This window comes from Hyla sarda, chromosome 3 (assembly GCF_029499605.1).
Source record: "Hyla sarda isolate aHylSar1 chromosome 3, aHylSar1.hap1, whole genome shotgun sequence".
Lineage (NCBI taxonomy): Eukaryota > Metazoa > Chordata > Amphibia > Anura > Hylidae > Hyla > Hyla sarda.
In genome coordinates, this window is record NC_079191.1 from 385,375,444 (window position 1) to 385,392,533 (window position 17,090).

Sequence of the window (17,090 nt, forward strand, 5' to 3'; positions counted from 1 at the left end):
AACCTGACTTGCAAGTCTGGTAGGGATAGACTGGTAGGGAAGGTTTAGCAGGTAAGAGAAGTCTCCCATATATTTTAGAAAGTCATTTGTGAACAGGTTTTTGAAAAAGTAAGATGAGATGTCTTGGGGTGGAGTACCGCTTTAAGAAAGCTGTATGACCCATTGAAGAGCCTTATCTCCTTAACAACGTATGACGTATATTTATGTCCTGCTCCCGCGCTATAACGCAGGGTCACACGGTGACCCCTTGTCATATCGGGTCATATGCCGTCAATGACCGGGACCCGCGGCTAATACCGGACATCACCGATCGCGGTGATGCCCCGTATTAACCCTTCAGATGCGGCGATCATCGTTGATAGCCGTGTCTGAAGTGAAACTGAAAGCATCTCGGCAGCTCAGTCGGGCTGTTCTGGACCGCCGTGGTAAAATCACGGCGTCCCGAACAGCTTGTCTGACACCAGGAGGATTCCTACCTGCCTCCTGTGTGTCTAATCGCCGAATGACTGCTCTGTGCCTGAGATCCAGGCAGGAGCAGTCAAGCGCCGATAACACTCATCAATGCCATGCTATTGCAGGGCAGTGAACAGTGTAAGAGGTGTATGCAATGTTATAGCCCCCTATGGAGGCTCTAACATTGCAAAAAAACAAAAAACAAAAAAACAGGGGAAAAAAAGTGTTAATAAATTAGATTTAACCCCTTGCCTAATAAAAGTCAGAATCACCCCCCTTTTCCCCAAAAAAATATTTTTGTAAATAAATATAAACACATGTAGTATCACCACGTGCGTAAATGTCCAAACTATAAAAATATATAATTAATTAAATCGCATGGTCAATGGCGTACACGTAAAAAAAATTCCAAAGTTCTAAATAGTGTATTTTTGGTCACTTTTCATAATTTTTTTTATAAAAAGCGATCACAAAGTCAGATCAAAACAAAAATAGTACCGATAAAAACTTCAGATCACTGCGCAAAAAATGAGCCCTCAAACATCCCCATATGAGGAAAAATAAAAAGTTATAGGGTTCAGAAGGGGACATTATTAAACTTATACATTTTCCTGCATGTAGTTTTGATTTTTTCCAGAAGTACGACAAATCAAACCTATATATGTAGGGTATCATTTAAACCGTATGGACCTACAGAATAATGAAAAGGTGTAATTTTTACCGAAAAATGCACTGCATAGAAACTGAAGCCCCCAAAAGTTACAAAATGGCGTTTTTCTTCAATTTTGGCGCACAATGATTTTTTTTCTGTTTCGCCATGGATTTTTGGGTCACTGCAAAGTAGAATTGGTGGTGTGAAAAATAAGCCTTAATATGGATTTTTAGGTGGAAAATTGAAAGGGTTATGATTTTTAAAAGGTAAGGAGGAAAAAACGAAAATGCTAAAACTGAAAAACACTGAGTCCTTAACCCCTTAAGGAACAAGCCTATTTTAACCTTAAAGGGTAGCTCCCACCATCCTATATTTTTTTTTCTGTCCCTGCCTATTGCCAATCTATCCCTAACCCCCTCCCTGCTTTTAATTTTTCTTTTTACTATATTAAAAAAAACTTTTTGTCTGCCTGGTAGTGTGCTCGCTACCAGGCAGACTTCCCCAGTAGGCACCACGTCACTGATGACTGCTGGGGACAACACTTCCGCCCTTAGTTTATCTACACAGGGTGCCTCCAGCTGTTTCACCACTACAACTCCCAGCTTGCCCTGACATCTACTGGCTGTCAGGGCATGCTGGGAGTTGTAGTAGTGAAACAGCTGGAGGCACCCTGTGTAGATAAACTATAAGTTAGTGCCATGCGGCGCTACGGCGCTAGCCCGTTCCCTCCGACAAACCCCCCCGCCATACCCCGTTCCCTCCTTCACAAACCCCCCCGCCCGCGCCCGCATACCCTGTTCCCTCCATCACAAACCCCCTGCCCGCATACCCCGTTCCCTCCGTTATGCTTACAGATACTGCAGAGTCCAGCAGCAGGCGTGCAGGGACAGCGGCGGCGACGACATGTGCGGGAGGAGTGGCTTCCCAGCCAGTGGCCGGGGAGCCAATGCGCTCGCTCCCGGCTGTCTGATTGATAGGCAGGGAGCAAGAGCAGCCTAAATGAAAAAGGACTGATTGCCAGGCCAAACTCAGTCCTTTTTCAGGCGTGACGTCACGCCAGGCTGCAGCCGGCCGCTAGGAGGGTGACCCCTAGTGGCCGGTTTTTAAACGTAAATTTCACCCTGATAATCCCCCAAAAAATAATGACAAAATATTAGAGATATGTTGTAGTACATAAGTACTACAACATATCAAAAAATAAAGTTGGTGACCATTTAAGGACCAGGCCAATTTTATTTTAGCATTTTCATTTTTTCCTCCTCTCCTTCTAAGATCCATAACTCTTTTATATTTCCATCTACAGACCCATATAAGGGCTTGTGTTTTTGCAAGACCAATTGTACATTGTAATGAAACCTCTCATTTTACCATAAAATGTACGGCGAACCCCAAAAAATATTTTTTTAGGGAGGAAATTTTAATGAAAACCACAATCTGCACATTTTGTAGGGTTTCGTTTTCAAATTGTACACTTTACGGTAAAAATGACACCCATGGCTAGATACTTTTATATTTTTTACCGCTTAAAAAAAATCTAAAACTTTTTGTACAAAATCAGTACGCCCCCTGAGGAAGCTCGACGGAGCGAAACATATGTAGGGGTGGCATGTCCCTGGGTAAGACCTATTATATTTGTTTGATACTGGACTTTGCTTTACTAATGCACTTTACTATCATTATACTACCTCAAGGTATTTCTACTGTTTACATTTATTAGTGTATTAGCTTGTTTATATTTATATACGGTATGTCCTTATTTACTAACTGTCCCAGGCATATGCCTTTCATTGGTGTTAACATTTTGTGCCATTTATTTTATATACTTTTAAACGTATGTAGTTTTTTGTCAATAAAAATTGATTTGTTATATTTTTATATGATACTATTGTACTAGTATTCTTTTTGTTTGGGGTATATAGTACTTTTGAGATACTAGTGTTTATCTACCCTGTGATGGTTTTATCCTGCAGGATGTTTTTTTGAGTATATAAAACAAAATCAGTAATCTAAAATTGCCCTATTTTGACCACCTATAACTTTTTCATTTTTCTTTATATATATAAAACTTTTAGATCATTTTTTATAATTTTTTATAAAATGTGATAAAAATGCTGCATTTTTGGACTTTTTTTTTCTTCCGTTTACACCGTTCACCGTACAGGATCATTAACATTAAATTTTGATAGTATGGACATTTTCGCATGTGGCAATACCAAATATGTTTATTTAAAAAAATTACGCTTTTTGGGGGTAAAATGGGAAAAACTGACAATTTTAATTTTTATTGGGGGATGGGATTTTTCACAATTTTTTAACTTTTTTTATTTTTACATTTTTCAACTTTTTTTATTTATTTTTTTTTTACACTTTTTAATCTATAGTCATGATTTGATTGCTAATGCTGTTCACTGCTATGCATAGGACATAGCACTGATCAGTATTATCGGCTATCTCCCGCTCTGGTCTGCTCGATCTCAGACCAGAGCAGGAGATGCCGGGAGACGGACGATCATCTATTTTAACATGCACATTGCCGCAGATGCCGTGATCTGTACTGATCATGGCATCTGAGGGGTTAATGGCGGACATCGGCGCAATGTTGGCCATTACCGGCGGGTCCCCGGCTGCTACCAGAACCTGCCGTGTATGATGCGAGCACCGTAAATGTGTATGACGTGAGCACCGTAAATGTACGTCCTGGTGCGCGAAGTACCGCCAAATCAGGACATACATTTACGTCCGTGGTCGTTAAGGGGTTAAAATATGATTATAGAATTATGAGCATACCAAAATGTCCACAAAAACTATGAGGCCTTATCATATTAAATGTATAGACATGGTAGCCACTTATGTACCATCATCTAAAAGGGAAGATTTGAATGTAAAAAGGCAACAAAATCTTATGTTGTATTTTATTGTACAAATAGTTTCCCTAGTAAAAGTTGGAAATTTTACATTGAGATAACACCATTTTGTATTAAACCTCTACCATATCGTGGAAGTATCTCTTTACTTATTTTTAAAATTTTTTTAATTTTATTTCCAATCTCTTTTTATATAGTCCAGTAAAATAAATATTGAATGAAAATGAAAGGTTTCATAAAGAGTTAATTGCATATAATATACTAGATTCATCAATAGACTAGGGTGATAGACATGACGTACACATACCTTCCATTACTTATAACAAGTAAATTTGAACCAGATGATAGAACCAGGGAGCTTAGCTAATCCATATGCCACACAAAGGGTATTCAACATCCTTGAAGAAATGGCTAATTGAGTTGAAGGCCACAATGCTAGACATAACCGGTTATCACACTAGTTCTGCTCTAAAGTCGTGCTTAAAAAGTAAAATACCAACTGTCTTTTGAAATGCCATGAATCCCTATAGTCCTGTTACAGAGTTCTAAATTCCAAGTACTGTATCTCTGCATCTACATGCAAAGGACAAAGGGTCAAAGACATACTTTCTCCTTATTTAAGAGGCTTCTTTCACTTTATTACAAGACCCCAGGGAACGATATCTATTACCAATCAAAGTCTTATCATTTCAGCAAAAAAAGTGCTACACAAATTACCTGCCTTATGATCGCATCCAATGATCGACCGGGTTATGTTTTTGAAATGTAATAAATTATTTGGCAACAATTTTAGTCCTCTTTCTAAATTATTATTAGTTTTTTTTGCATGCATAATATACAGATCTCCTATACCAGTGTTGTCAAAATAAATTTACATGTGATCATATAAAATAAAGACAAGCTAGCCATTGCTTATGAAAATTTACATTCATTAAAAATGCATCAATTCTAGAATAGACATTCATTATCTAGGGGGCTGTCTAAGATACAACATGTCAAGATGTCAAGATTTGTCTTTAACATATGGCGCCTATGTTGTCTGTATCTTAAAACGTATGTAATATTTGTAGAATGCTTTTTTACTATGTTACTAAGCTCTCTTTTTGAAAAGCATAATGTAATTATTGGATATTTTAAAAGAAAAGAAATAAAAAATAAAAAATAAAGAACTGGAAGGGTTAAGATTTTTTACATAGAAGTAATTTACAAATATGTTTAACTTTCTGCCACCAGTTGATTTAAAAAAAATGTTTTCCACCGGAGTACCCCTTTAAAGTGAAGTTGGGCAACCAGGGCAGGAGGGAGGTTGATATTCAGGGCCTCACTCTTGAAAGGGCACAGCTAGTAATTACTGTATTGTGAGAAGGTCCAAATAGTAGACAATAAAGCTTGGAGAGAGTTTTGTGGGAGTGATAATAAATAGTGTTGCTCACAAATATTCGCAATTCCCTATTACGAATATTCATCTTTTTTTCAAACTGTTTTAAAAACTGAGCACATTTTAGGGATCTCCTTCGACTGAAAAATGCAATGCTTGTATCATTTCATTAAAGACCCAGGGATGAGACTGTGAGGCGAAAGGTTTACGCATGCGAATATTCGCAATAGGAATATTCGCAATGCGAATATTTGTGGAAATTCCACCCTACTTATGCCTGTGAGCCAATGAGAGTTCTGCAAGCACAGTTGTCAGAGCTTAGCAACGTCCCTAGCAACATTCCTCGCATAATGTTATAGCACGCATGCACAGACGAGCGAAATTTCGCTATTAATTTCGCATTCGAAATAGCGAAATTTCGCAATTCAAAAAACACGTCATGAATATAATGAATATTCGAATTTCACGAATATGGGACGAATATTCGTGCTCATATTCGCGAAATATTGCGAATTCGAATATGGCATATGCCGCTCATCACTAATAATAAAAGCAAGGGATCATTGGCAAAAGCATTTGGAACAGTAACGGTACAGGCCTGTTATATCTGAGCATCTTGCAAAAGAGATTTATTAGACCGCCAGGTGAAGTTGAGCTTGGCAATGGAAGGAAGTGTAAACTTATTCAGGGAGATTTATCATGGTTGCTTTGGTAAGCGAGTTCTGTAGGTATTTTTTTCTTGCTTTTGGTTTTGCTTATGTACGATACATTTATTATACTATCATGGCGGGTTGATAAATTTGGCTTACATAAGCAAAAACCAATAAATCTCTTTGAAATAGCATTTTTTTTTTAGCACACATAAGCAAAAACCAATAAATGACTTCAGAACACCAATTTGTAACCCCACCTCTAGTCACAGCTGTGAAAAAAAGTCTGATATATATATATATATATATATGTTTATTACATTTAATTTACCACTCCCCCCCCAAATGTACTAACACATTTTTTGTTTGTTTGTTTTTTTCTTCTTCTTTTAGGTCCGTATATCCTATAGACTACTTTAGATTTTTGAAAGAAAAGTTATTATTTTTTTTTTTTTACTTTTCAGGCTTAGTAGTGGAAGTTGTCTTATAGACAGAATCCATTACTAAGCCTGGGCTTATCTTTAGCCCCTAAACCAGCTCACGCTGACCCCTAATTATTACCCCGGTACCCACCGCCACAGGGGTGCTGGGAAGAGTCGGTACCAACAGGCCCAGAGCATCAAAAATGGCGCTCCTGGGCCTAGGCAATAACAGGCTGGCATTATTTAGGCTGGGGAGGGCCAGTAACAATAATCCTCACCCATTCTGGTAATGTCAGACTGTTTGGTTGGTATCTGGCTGAGAATAAAAATACGGGGACCCCACACATTTTTTTCCTAAATAATTAAATATATATATGAAAAAAAAAACACATAGGGTTCCCTGTATTTTTATTCTCAGCCAGATACCAACCAAGCAGCAACAGCCTGACATTACCAGGGTGGGCGAGGACCATTGTTACTGGCCCTCCCCAGCCTAAAAAACACCAGCCTGTTACCACCTAGGCCCAGGAGCACCATATTTGATGCTCCAGGCCTGTTGGTACTGGCTCCTCCCGGAACCCCTGTGGCAGTGGGTACCGGGGTAATAATTGGGGGTTAGCGCTGTTTTTGAGGCTAACTGGCTTAGTAATGGATTCCGTCTATAAGACCGTTTCCACTAATAAGCCTGTAAAGTAAATAAATTTAAAAAAACACAACACGTTTATAAAAAATATATTCCATAAAACACTCCCCCACAAGCCATCGTTAACCATTTTATTAGTATTTTAAAAAAATGGGGAAAAAAAACGTGGGTCATTGTTTTAGTCCTCCAAATCCAAAGTAGTCCTCTGCATAAACGGATCTGAAATGAGAAGAAAAAAAACCCACAGAAATATGTTACACCCATAAAGCAGTGTTTCCAAACAGGGAGCCTCCAGCTGTTGCTAAACTACAACCCCCATCATTTCCAGACAGACTTTGGCTGTCTGAGAATGATGGGTGGTTTAATTTAGCAATCAGATATACTTCAAAAGAAGAGAAAAGAAGGCAGCTCACCGCACTTGCAATTCAAGCTTCTTTATTTCCAGCAGCGTGAGTGAACATACAAAATGGTGCAGGTGCCCAGACAACCACACGAACAACGCCCGTTTCACACGTAAAGTGCTTCTTCCGGTTCTAGCAATAGTGAGCCTCCAGTTTAGCAACATCTGGAGTCTTGTTGGTTGTTCCTATACTACAACTCCCATGATAGGATTTGTAGTTTAGGAACAGCGAGACTTCAGCTGCTGCTAAACTACAACTCCCATGATGGGAGTTGTAGTTTAGAAACAGCTGGAGGCACCCCGTTTCTAAACTACAACTTCCAGGACGGAAGTTGTAGTTTAGAAACAGCTGGAGGCACCCAGTTTCTAAACTACAACTCCCAGCATGCCCTTACAGTGAGGACATGCTGGGAGTTGTTGTTGCAACTCTTGGGCAGATGATTGATACAGGCCGGCTCCCAGAAATATGAAAGTATACCGTAATTTCATATTTCCCGGGTGGTGCTGTGATTGGCTGGTTGGTCTCGGCCAATCACAGCACCGCCTGGGAAATATGAAATAACAGTGTAGTTTCATATTTCTGGGAGCTGGCTTCGCTGCCCCGGCCCCACATCTTCCCCGCTGATTTCTCCCCCCGCCGCCATTCATTTCCCTGCCACTCATCTCCCCCCAGCCGCCGCTCATCTCCTCCCAGCCGCCACTTATCTCCTCCCAGCTGACACTTATATCCTCCCAGCTGCCGCTCATCTCTCCCCACCGCCGCTTATCTCCCCCCAGCCGCCGCTCATCTCTCCCGGCCACCGCTTATCTCTTCCCAGCCGCTGCTCATCTCTCCCTGCGGCCGCTTATCTCCTCCCAGCCGCCGCTCAACTCTCCCCGCCGCTTACCTCCTCCCAGCCGCCGCTCATCTCTCCCCGCCGCCGCTTATCTCCCCCCAGCCGCCGCTCATCTCTCCCCGCGGCTGCTTATCTCCTCCCAGCCACCGCTCATCTCTCCCCGCCGCTACGTATCTCCTCCCAGCCGCCACTCATCTCTCCTTGCCGCCGCTTATCTCCTCCCAGCCACTGCGGGGAGGAAATAAGCAGCGGCCGGGAGAGATGAGCGGAGGCTGGGAGGAAATAAGTGGTGGGGAGAGATTAGCGGCAGTTGGGAGGAGATAAGGGGTGGGCTGAGGGGAGAAGAGCGGCAGCGGGTTAGGATTATGGGAGGAGGGGGGAGATGAAATGAGATGTGGGGCCGGGGCAGCGGAGGTGGCTCCCAGAAAAAATTAACTACACTGTTATTTCATATCTCCCGGGCGATGCCATGATTGGCTGAGACCAACCAGCCAATCACAGCACCGCTCAGGAAATATTAAATTACAGTGTAGTTTCTTATTTCTGGGAGCCGGTTCCGCTGCCTCGCATCAACCACCTGCTTGAGAGTTGCATCTACAACTCCCAGCATGTCCTCTCTGTAAGGGCATGCTGGGAGTTGTAGTATTGCAACAGGTAGTGTGGGTACGAAATGAGCAGTGGCGCTGGGGTAAGAAGAGCGGCGGCAGCACAGATGGAAGAAAGGAGGCGTGGGAGATGGGGAGATGAGCGGCGGTGGGGGGAGAGATGAGCGGTGGAGAGAGGGGGAGATGAGCGGCGGAGTTGGGGGGAGATGAGCGGACACGGCGGGTTGAGATCACGGGGGAGATATGTGATTTATAGGGGGGCAGTGGGAGGGGAGACATGAGATGAGCAGATGCCCGGGCTCCTTTGTACAGATGTGATCTCATATTTCCCACAGGAGCCATGATCTCGGCTTGCAGCGGGAAGTATGAAATCCGCTCTCCAAATCAAGTTTTGTAAGCCAGCTCTAGACTTGCTTACATATACGCTGTTTTGGAGGCGGTTGCGACTTTTGTGCAAATTTTGCACTTGATAAATCCCTGACCACTGCAAAGTGAAAACTGAAACTTGCTTTGGTAAGCTCTTCTGTAGTTTTTTTTTTGCTTACAGCCAAATGTCGCACAAAAAATTGCTTAGGTGCACATGCGACTTTTTGTGGGACTTTTGTAAGCATAAATAGAGCTCTAAATCCCTTGATAAATCTCCCCAATTGTGAACAGGTGAGTGGTCCGAGAACGTCATCAGCTCTATCTTGGAGAAACGGATATTGGGTAGAAAATTATGGTGACATAGTAAATATGACTTTACAATGAACAGAGATGAGAAAAAAAGGTGAAATCTTTACGATCCACACGTCACTGAGTTGAAGGGAATGCAACTTCATTCTCAGGGTACCGAGCTTCCGACCTGAAATGTGGGATGCACCAGGAGAGGAATCACGTGATGGGAAGAGTGGCAGGTTAAAATCCCCACAAAGCATAATAGGGCCTGCGGCAAAGGAGGCAAGAGCATAGAGTGTCCTGAGAAGGAATGGGATTTGATCATGATTAGGAGCCTGTATTGTGATGGGGAGAGATTTATAAAAGACCATAGAGACTGCGTCCTGGTCCTGGTCTCCAGATTAACAGTATAAAGCCACTGAGGGCAGAAGCGATTTGTAAGTGTCGGGAGATGGCCTTCTTTAAAATAGATCTCCTGGAGTCAAAGGATATAGGTGCATTGCTCATGCTGGAAGTACAGAATGTGGGCTCTCCTCTCTGGCATGTGGAAAGTCTTTACATTGATGGTCACAAGATTGATATCAGCCAATATCAAATGGACCAAACTCCTAGAACAACTTTTAATTCATGCGGAGTGCTCCAGAGTCCTCTGACTCAGCAGGGTAAGCAAGGTAAGAGATCTCCTAGAGGAAAGTATAAAAGGGTGAGTGAGTATCAAAGGAAGGAGAAAGCAACTTTAAGAAGACAGTTACACAGGGACTATGAAAAGAGGCCAAAACAGCCAGCAAAAACCAGCAACAATGGGACCAGCCCAATCACAAATCTAGCGGGGGAATTGTGAAAAAATATGATACCAAAAGCCTATGCATAAGGTGGAAAAGTACAGCTCCTGTCACCACCATAAGGAACATATATAGCCAATTCATACATACATACCTTTCCAAAAGACTAGAGAAATTTTCCTGGAGTGGCAGGGGACTAGGCAATGTACATTATTAGTATTATGAGGAAGCCATCTTGCCTAAACTGGTTTTAACTGCCTTTAGAGAAATGTAATAAAATAAGTCCAACGAACATAGGGACAGACTAGACCTCTATGGTAAAGTTTTGTAGGCATGTTCATAGATGAGTGCATCATCTATGGTGAATGGCATAATCCCATCTTATCTGTATACTTGTATCACTTTTTTTAAATTCTGCATGTGATGAAAAGGAGGAAATTGCTGAAATAGATATTCTATAGTACAGGAAGTATCAGCTTATTATTCGGATTAGTGGTCAGAATTTAACTGCAAGAGTTTAGTATCATTTTAGAATATAGATCAGTGTTTCCCAACATTTTTCGGCTCGGGGCACCCCTCTGAAAAAAGAATTTTCGCGGGGCACCTCGACCGAAGTTGACGAGAAAAAAAGAAAAAAAAAAAAATGCACACAAATTCCAATAACTATTTATCAGTGGGTATGTAGTTTATAGTGCTGCTTTATACAGCAACTCACATGTGACGTCTTCTCTAATCAGCGTCGTTTATCTGGTCCGGACCGTCCTGACCATTTCTTCCTGCCACAACTCTTCACCGTTAAACCTTCAAAACAAATCTATTAGGCTCCGCACTTTACCAGCATTAGCCTCCAGATTCACCTTTTACAAGTGAAGAGGAATACAGGGGTGTATAGGTGAAAAGGGGTAATAGAGGGGTGTACATGGGAGACAGGTGTGTAGAGGAGTGAACGGGGGTGACAGAGGGGTGTAGGGGGTGATAGAGGGGTTTACAGTGGTGGCAGAGGGGTGTAGAGGAGTGTACATGGGTGACAGAGGGGTGTAGAGGAGTGTACATGGGTGACAGAGGGGTGTAGAGGAGTGCACATGAGTGACAGAGGGGTGTAGAGGAGTGTACATGGGTGACAGAGGGGTGTAGAGGAGTGTACATGGGCGACAGAAGGGTGTACATGGGTGACATAGGGGTGTAGAGGAGTGTACATGGGTGACAGAGGGGTGTAGAGGAGTGTACATGGGTGACAGAAGGGTGTGCATGGGTGACAGAGGGGTGTAGAGAAGTGTACATGGGTGACAGAGGGGTGTGAAGGGGTGTACATGGGTGACAGAGGAGTGTACATGGGTGACAGAGAGGTGTAGAGGAGTGTACATGGGTGACAGAGGGGTGTAGAGGAGTGTACATGGGTGACAGAAGGGTGTACATCGGTGACAGAGGGGTGTAGAGGAGTGTACATGGGTGACAGAGGGGTGTGAAGGGGTGTACATGGGTGACATAGGAGTGTAGAGGAGTGTACATGGGTGGAAAAGGGGTGTAGAGGGGTGTACATTGGTAGATGAGGGGTGTAAAGGGGTGTACATGGGTGGCAGGGGGGTGTAGAGGAGTGTACATGGGTGGCAGAGGGGTGTAGAGGGGTATACATGGGTGATAGAGGGGTGTAAAGGGGTGTACATCGGTGTAGAAGACTGTATTTGGGTGACAGGAGGGTGTCGGGGGTGACAGGTGTGGACAGGAGTGACAAGGTGGTAACTAGGGTGACAAAGGGACAGAGGGGTGTAGATGGGTGGCAGAGGGGTGTACATGGGTGGCAGAGGGGTGTAGAGGGGTGCACATGGGTGGCAGAGGGGTGTAGAGGAGTGTACAGGGGTGACAGAGGGGTGTAAAGGGGTGTACATGGGTGACAAAGGGGTGTACATCGGTGACAGAGGGGTGTAGAAGAATGTATTTGGGTGACAGGAGGGTGTCGGGGGTGACAGGGGTAGACAGGAGTGACAAGGTGGTAACTGGGGTGACAAAGGGACAGAGGGGTGTACATGGGTGGCAGAGGGGTGTACATGGGTGGCAGAGGGGTGTAAAGGGGTGTAAATGCTCAGAAGAGAAGGTGTGCTATTGAGCTTATGGAGAGAGAATGTGTCTGGAATTGAAGGCCATGTGTGTTTACAAAGCCCCCCGTGGTGCCAGAACAGTGGACCCCACATGTGACCCCATTTTGGAAACTACACCCCTCAAGGAATGTAATAAGGGGTGAAGTGAGCATTTACACTTCATATGAGTCTGACAGATTTTTTGGAACAATGGTCCGTGAAAATGAAAAATGTAATTTTTCATTTGCACAGCCCACTGTTCCAAAGATCTTTCAAAAACCAGTGGGGTGTAAATGCTCACTGCACCCCTTGTTAAATTCTGTGAGGGGTGTAGTTTGCAAAATGGGGTCACATGTGGGGGTTTCTGCTGTTCTGGCACCATAGGGAGGTTTGTAAATGCACATGGCCTCCGACTTCAATTTCAGCAAAATTCTCTCTCCAATGGTGCTCCTTCTGTTCTGAGAGCTGTAGTGCGCCAGCAGAGCACTTAACGTCCACATGTGGGGAGAAATTGGGCTTCACATTTTGGGGTCCATTTTCTCCTATTACCCCTTGTGAAAAAGAAAAATTTCGGGTAACACCGACATTTTAGTGTTAAAAATCAACTTCAACGCACAAACACCTGTGAGGTGTTAAGGTTCACTATACCCCTTGTTATATTCCTTGAGGAGTGTAGTTTTCCAAATAGTGCGCCATGTGTTTTTTTTTTGTTTTTTTTTTGCTGTTCTGGCACCCTGCGGACTTTCTAAATGCAACAAGACCCCCAAAAACCATTTCAGCAAAATTCTCTTTCAAAATGTCAAATTTTGCTCCTTCTCTTCTGAGCATTGTAGTGATCCAGCAGAGCACTTAACATCCACATATGGGGCGTTTTCTTAATCGGGGGAAATTGGGCTTCCAATTTTGTGGTCCATTTTCACCTATTACCCCTTGTGAAAAAGAAAAATTTGGGGTAACACTATCATTTTAGTGTTTAAAATCAAATTTTCCACTTTCACGTCCAACTTCAACGCAAAGTCGGCAAACAATTGTGAGGTGTTAATGTTCACTATACTTGTTATGTTCCTTGAGGGATGTAGTTTCCAAAATAGTATGCCATGTGGTGGTTATTTTGGTGTTCTGGCACCATGGGGGCTTCCTAAATGCAACATGGCCCCCAAAAACCATGACAGCAAAATTTGTTTTGAAAAATCCCACAGTTGCTTACAAGCAGAGAGTTTCAAAGTTAGAAAAATGCAACATTTTCAAAATTTTCATGAAATTTGAGGATTTTTCACCAAGAAAGGATGCAAGTAGTGACACAAATCACCACTATATTAAAGTAGAAGATGTCACGGAAAAAAAACATCTGGAATCAGAATAATCGGTAAAAGCATCCCAGAGTTATTAATGCATAAAGTGACAGTGGTCAGAATTGCAAAAAAGGGCTCAGTCCGGTGAAAAAGGACTCACTCCTTAAGGGGTTAATAGAAGTAATTTACAAATCTGTTTAACTTTCTGGCACCAGTTGATTTAAAAAAAAAGTTTTCCAACGGAGTACCCCTTTAAAGGAGTACTCCGCTGCTCAGCGTTTGGAACAAACTGTTCCGTACGCTGGAGCTGGCGCCCGGAGCTCTTGACATCATAGCCCCCTCATGACATCACGCCCTTCAATGCAAGTCTATGGGAGGGTTGCGGGGCTATGACGTCACGAGCTCCCAGCACCGGCTCCAGCGTTCGGAACAGTTTGTTCCAAACGCTGAGCAGAGGAATATTGCTTTAAAATGGGCTCGCATTCCGCCTGAATTTGGGACAGAACCTGTGCCTGTTGGAACATCCACTGGTATTTTGGTGGGCCGGCTGAACCCTGGTCATGTGATATACAACAGCAACCATAATAGGAATATAATATACATACATATTACAACCTAAGGTATATAAAGTAACAATATATGTTGTAGCATAGTAATCAACAAATGAACTTTACAGACAAGATAAAAATAAAACTCTACATACTTCTTAGCTTGCAAAAATGTTTTACATTCAAACAAGATGGTGTATTCGGCTGATGACTTGCACCGGAGGTCATTCAACTGGTGATGAAAGCTGCAATAAATATAGACTTAGTAGATAAGGTTTAATTCCTCATTGTTCGGATACTTAAGAAGATGTAGTGTTGTTACCTTTAGTGCCATCTGGTATGTCTCCAGCTTCTTCTGTGCACTACATCACTGCAGATGTTGCTCAATGCTCAAAGAAAAGAACAATATGTAGAGATTATACAAGGTTTCATCTTTAATTTTCCAATAAAAAGGTAACAGGTTTCATTTATTAATTTCAAACACAAAAGTACAACCTGTGTAGAAGTGAACCCACGATGAGGGAGAGCAGCAGCAGCGCACACTACAACCTGCTTTGTATAACATGAAGGGTAAAGCTTTGTGACACTACAAATTGCTTACATTGATTTCCTTTCTTCGAAAATAGAGAATCTAAGGATATATTAAGTGTTTTCAGTTAAATGATACTATGACATACCGTATTTTTTGCCCTATAGGACGCACCGGCGTATAAGACGCACCCTATTTTTGGGTGCAAAATCTAAAAAATTAAAGATTTTGAACCCAATAGTGGTCTTCAACCTGCGGACCTCCAGATGTTGCAAAACTACAACTCCCAGCATGCCCGGACAGCCGTTGGCTGTCCGGGCATGCTGGGAGTTGTAGTTTTGCAACATCTGGAGGTCCGCAGATTGAAGACCACTGCATAGGAGGTAATACTCACGTGTCCCCGCCGCTCCGGACCCGTCACCGCTGCCCTGGATGTCGCTCCATCGCTCTCGCCGTGTCCCCGTCGCTCCGGAACGTCTCTGCTGCCGGCCGGGTATCCTCGCTCTCCGTCGCCGCCATCACGTCGTTACGCACGCCGACGCACGTACGCGACGACGTGATGACGGGGAAGGAGAGCGCCGGCCATACAGGGGATCCCTGAACGGAGAAGACACCGAGGAGGCAGGTAAGGTCCCCCCCGGTGTCCTGTAAGCACTAACTTGGCTATTCAGTCGGGCTGTTTGGGATCGCCGCTGTGAAATCGCGGCGGTCCCGAACAGCCCGACTGAACAGCCGGGTTAGTGTCACTTTCCCTTCAGACGCGGCGGTCAGCTTTGATCGCCGCGTCTGAAGGGTTAATACAGGGCATCACCGCGATCGGTGATGTCCTGTATTAGCCGCGGGTCCCGGCCATTGATGGCCGCAGGGACCGCCGCCATAGGGGTGTATTCGCCGTATAAGACGCACCGACTTTTTCCCCCCAGTTTTGGGGAAGAAAAAGTGCGTCTTATACAGCGAAAAATACGGTATATATTCCTATATTACGAGGAAAGAGTTGCTGTCTTCTTAAATGTAAATTCAGCGCAATATTAAAAGTTTTTTTTTAAAAATCAAATTTTTTACATTGACAAATAATTTGTATGACTGAGCCATACATGTATCTGGGTTGAACTATAGGTTTACCCTTAAAGGGGTACTCCACTGAAAAAATCTTATCCCCTATCCAAAGGATAGGGGATAAGATGTCTAATCGTGAGGGTACTGCCACTGGAGACGCCATGTCATGCCCCCTCCATACATGGCTATGGGAGGGGGTGTGATGGCTTGTCACGCTTCCTCCCATAAACATGAATGGAGGGGGCGTGGTGGCCGTTTTCGCCAGTCATCAGGCACGGAGCGGAGTTCGCTCCTTGCGCGGAATGACAGGGATGCAGCAGAGATTGTGGGGTCCCCAGCGGCGAAACCCCCGCCATTAGACATCTAATCCCCTATCCTTTGGATAGGGGATAAGATGTTGTCATCAGAGTACCCCTTTAAATATACAATACATTTGGGAAATATTCAGACCCTTTTTCACGTTTTGTTATGTTTAGGCCTTGTTCCAAAATAAAAAAAAATATTCTCCAAAAACCTAAATTTTAGAAATGTCTTCAGATTTATTAAAAAGGAAAAACATTAGCATGGACATAAGTATTCAGACCCTTTGCTATAACACTTTCACTCTGGCTCCTCCTGTTTCTCTTGATGATCTCTGGGATGTTTCTTCACCTTGATTGGAGTCACCTGTGGTCAATTCAGCTGATTGGACAGGATTTAGAAAGACACATCCCTGTCTATATAAGATCTCACGGCAGACAATGTATATCAAAACCTAAGCCATGAGCTGGAAAGAAACGCCTGTGGAGCTCAGAGACAGAATTGTGCAGAGGCACAGATCTGGAGAAGGATACAAAACATTTCTGCTGCACTGAAAGTTCCCAAGGGCACAGAGACCTCTATACTTCCTTAATGGAAGAAGTTTGGAACATACAGGACTCTTCCTAGAGATGGCCACCGCACCAAACTTAGTAATCAGGGGAGAATGGCCTTGGTAAGAAAATCACGAAGGACCCATGGTTTACTCTGGCTGAACTTCAAAGATCCTGTGCACAGCTAGAAGAAACTTTCAGAAGATAAACTATTACTGCAGCACTCCACCAATCTGGGCTGAGTGAATAAATGAATAAACCACCTGAATAACTCTCAGACTGTAAGAAACAAGATTCTCTGATCTGATGAAACCATGATTGAACTTTCTGGCCTCAATTCTAAGCGTTATGTTTAGAAAAAAACAGGCAATAATATAACCATCCCTACAGTGAAGCA

The 17,090-nt window shown here is 43.2% G+C and overlaps 1 long non-coding RNA gene across 1 annotated transcript in view; it reads right to left on the reverse strand.

Moving 5' to 3' along the window:
* Positions 1–17,090, reverse strand: part of LOC130362848 (uncharacterized) — a 52,961-nt gene that overhangs the window by 9,868 nt on the left and 26,003 nt on the right. Inside the window, exons 2-3 of the long non-coding RNA XR_008891593.1 lie at positions 14,580–14,646; positions 14,413–14,502 (exon numbers count right to left, since the gene is read on the reverse strand). This is a non-coding gene — a long non-coding RNA (uncharacterized LOC130362848). The remainder of the gene's footprint in view (positions 1–14,412; positions 14,503–14,579; positions 14,647–17,090) is intronic.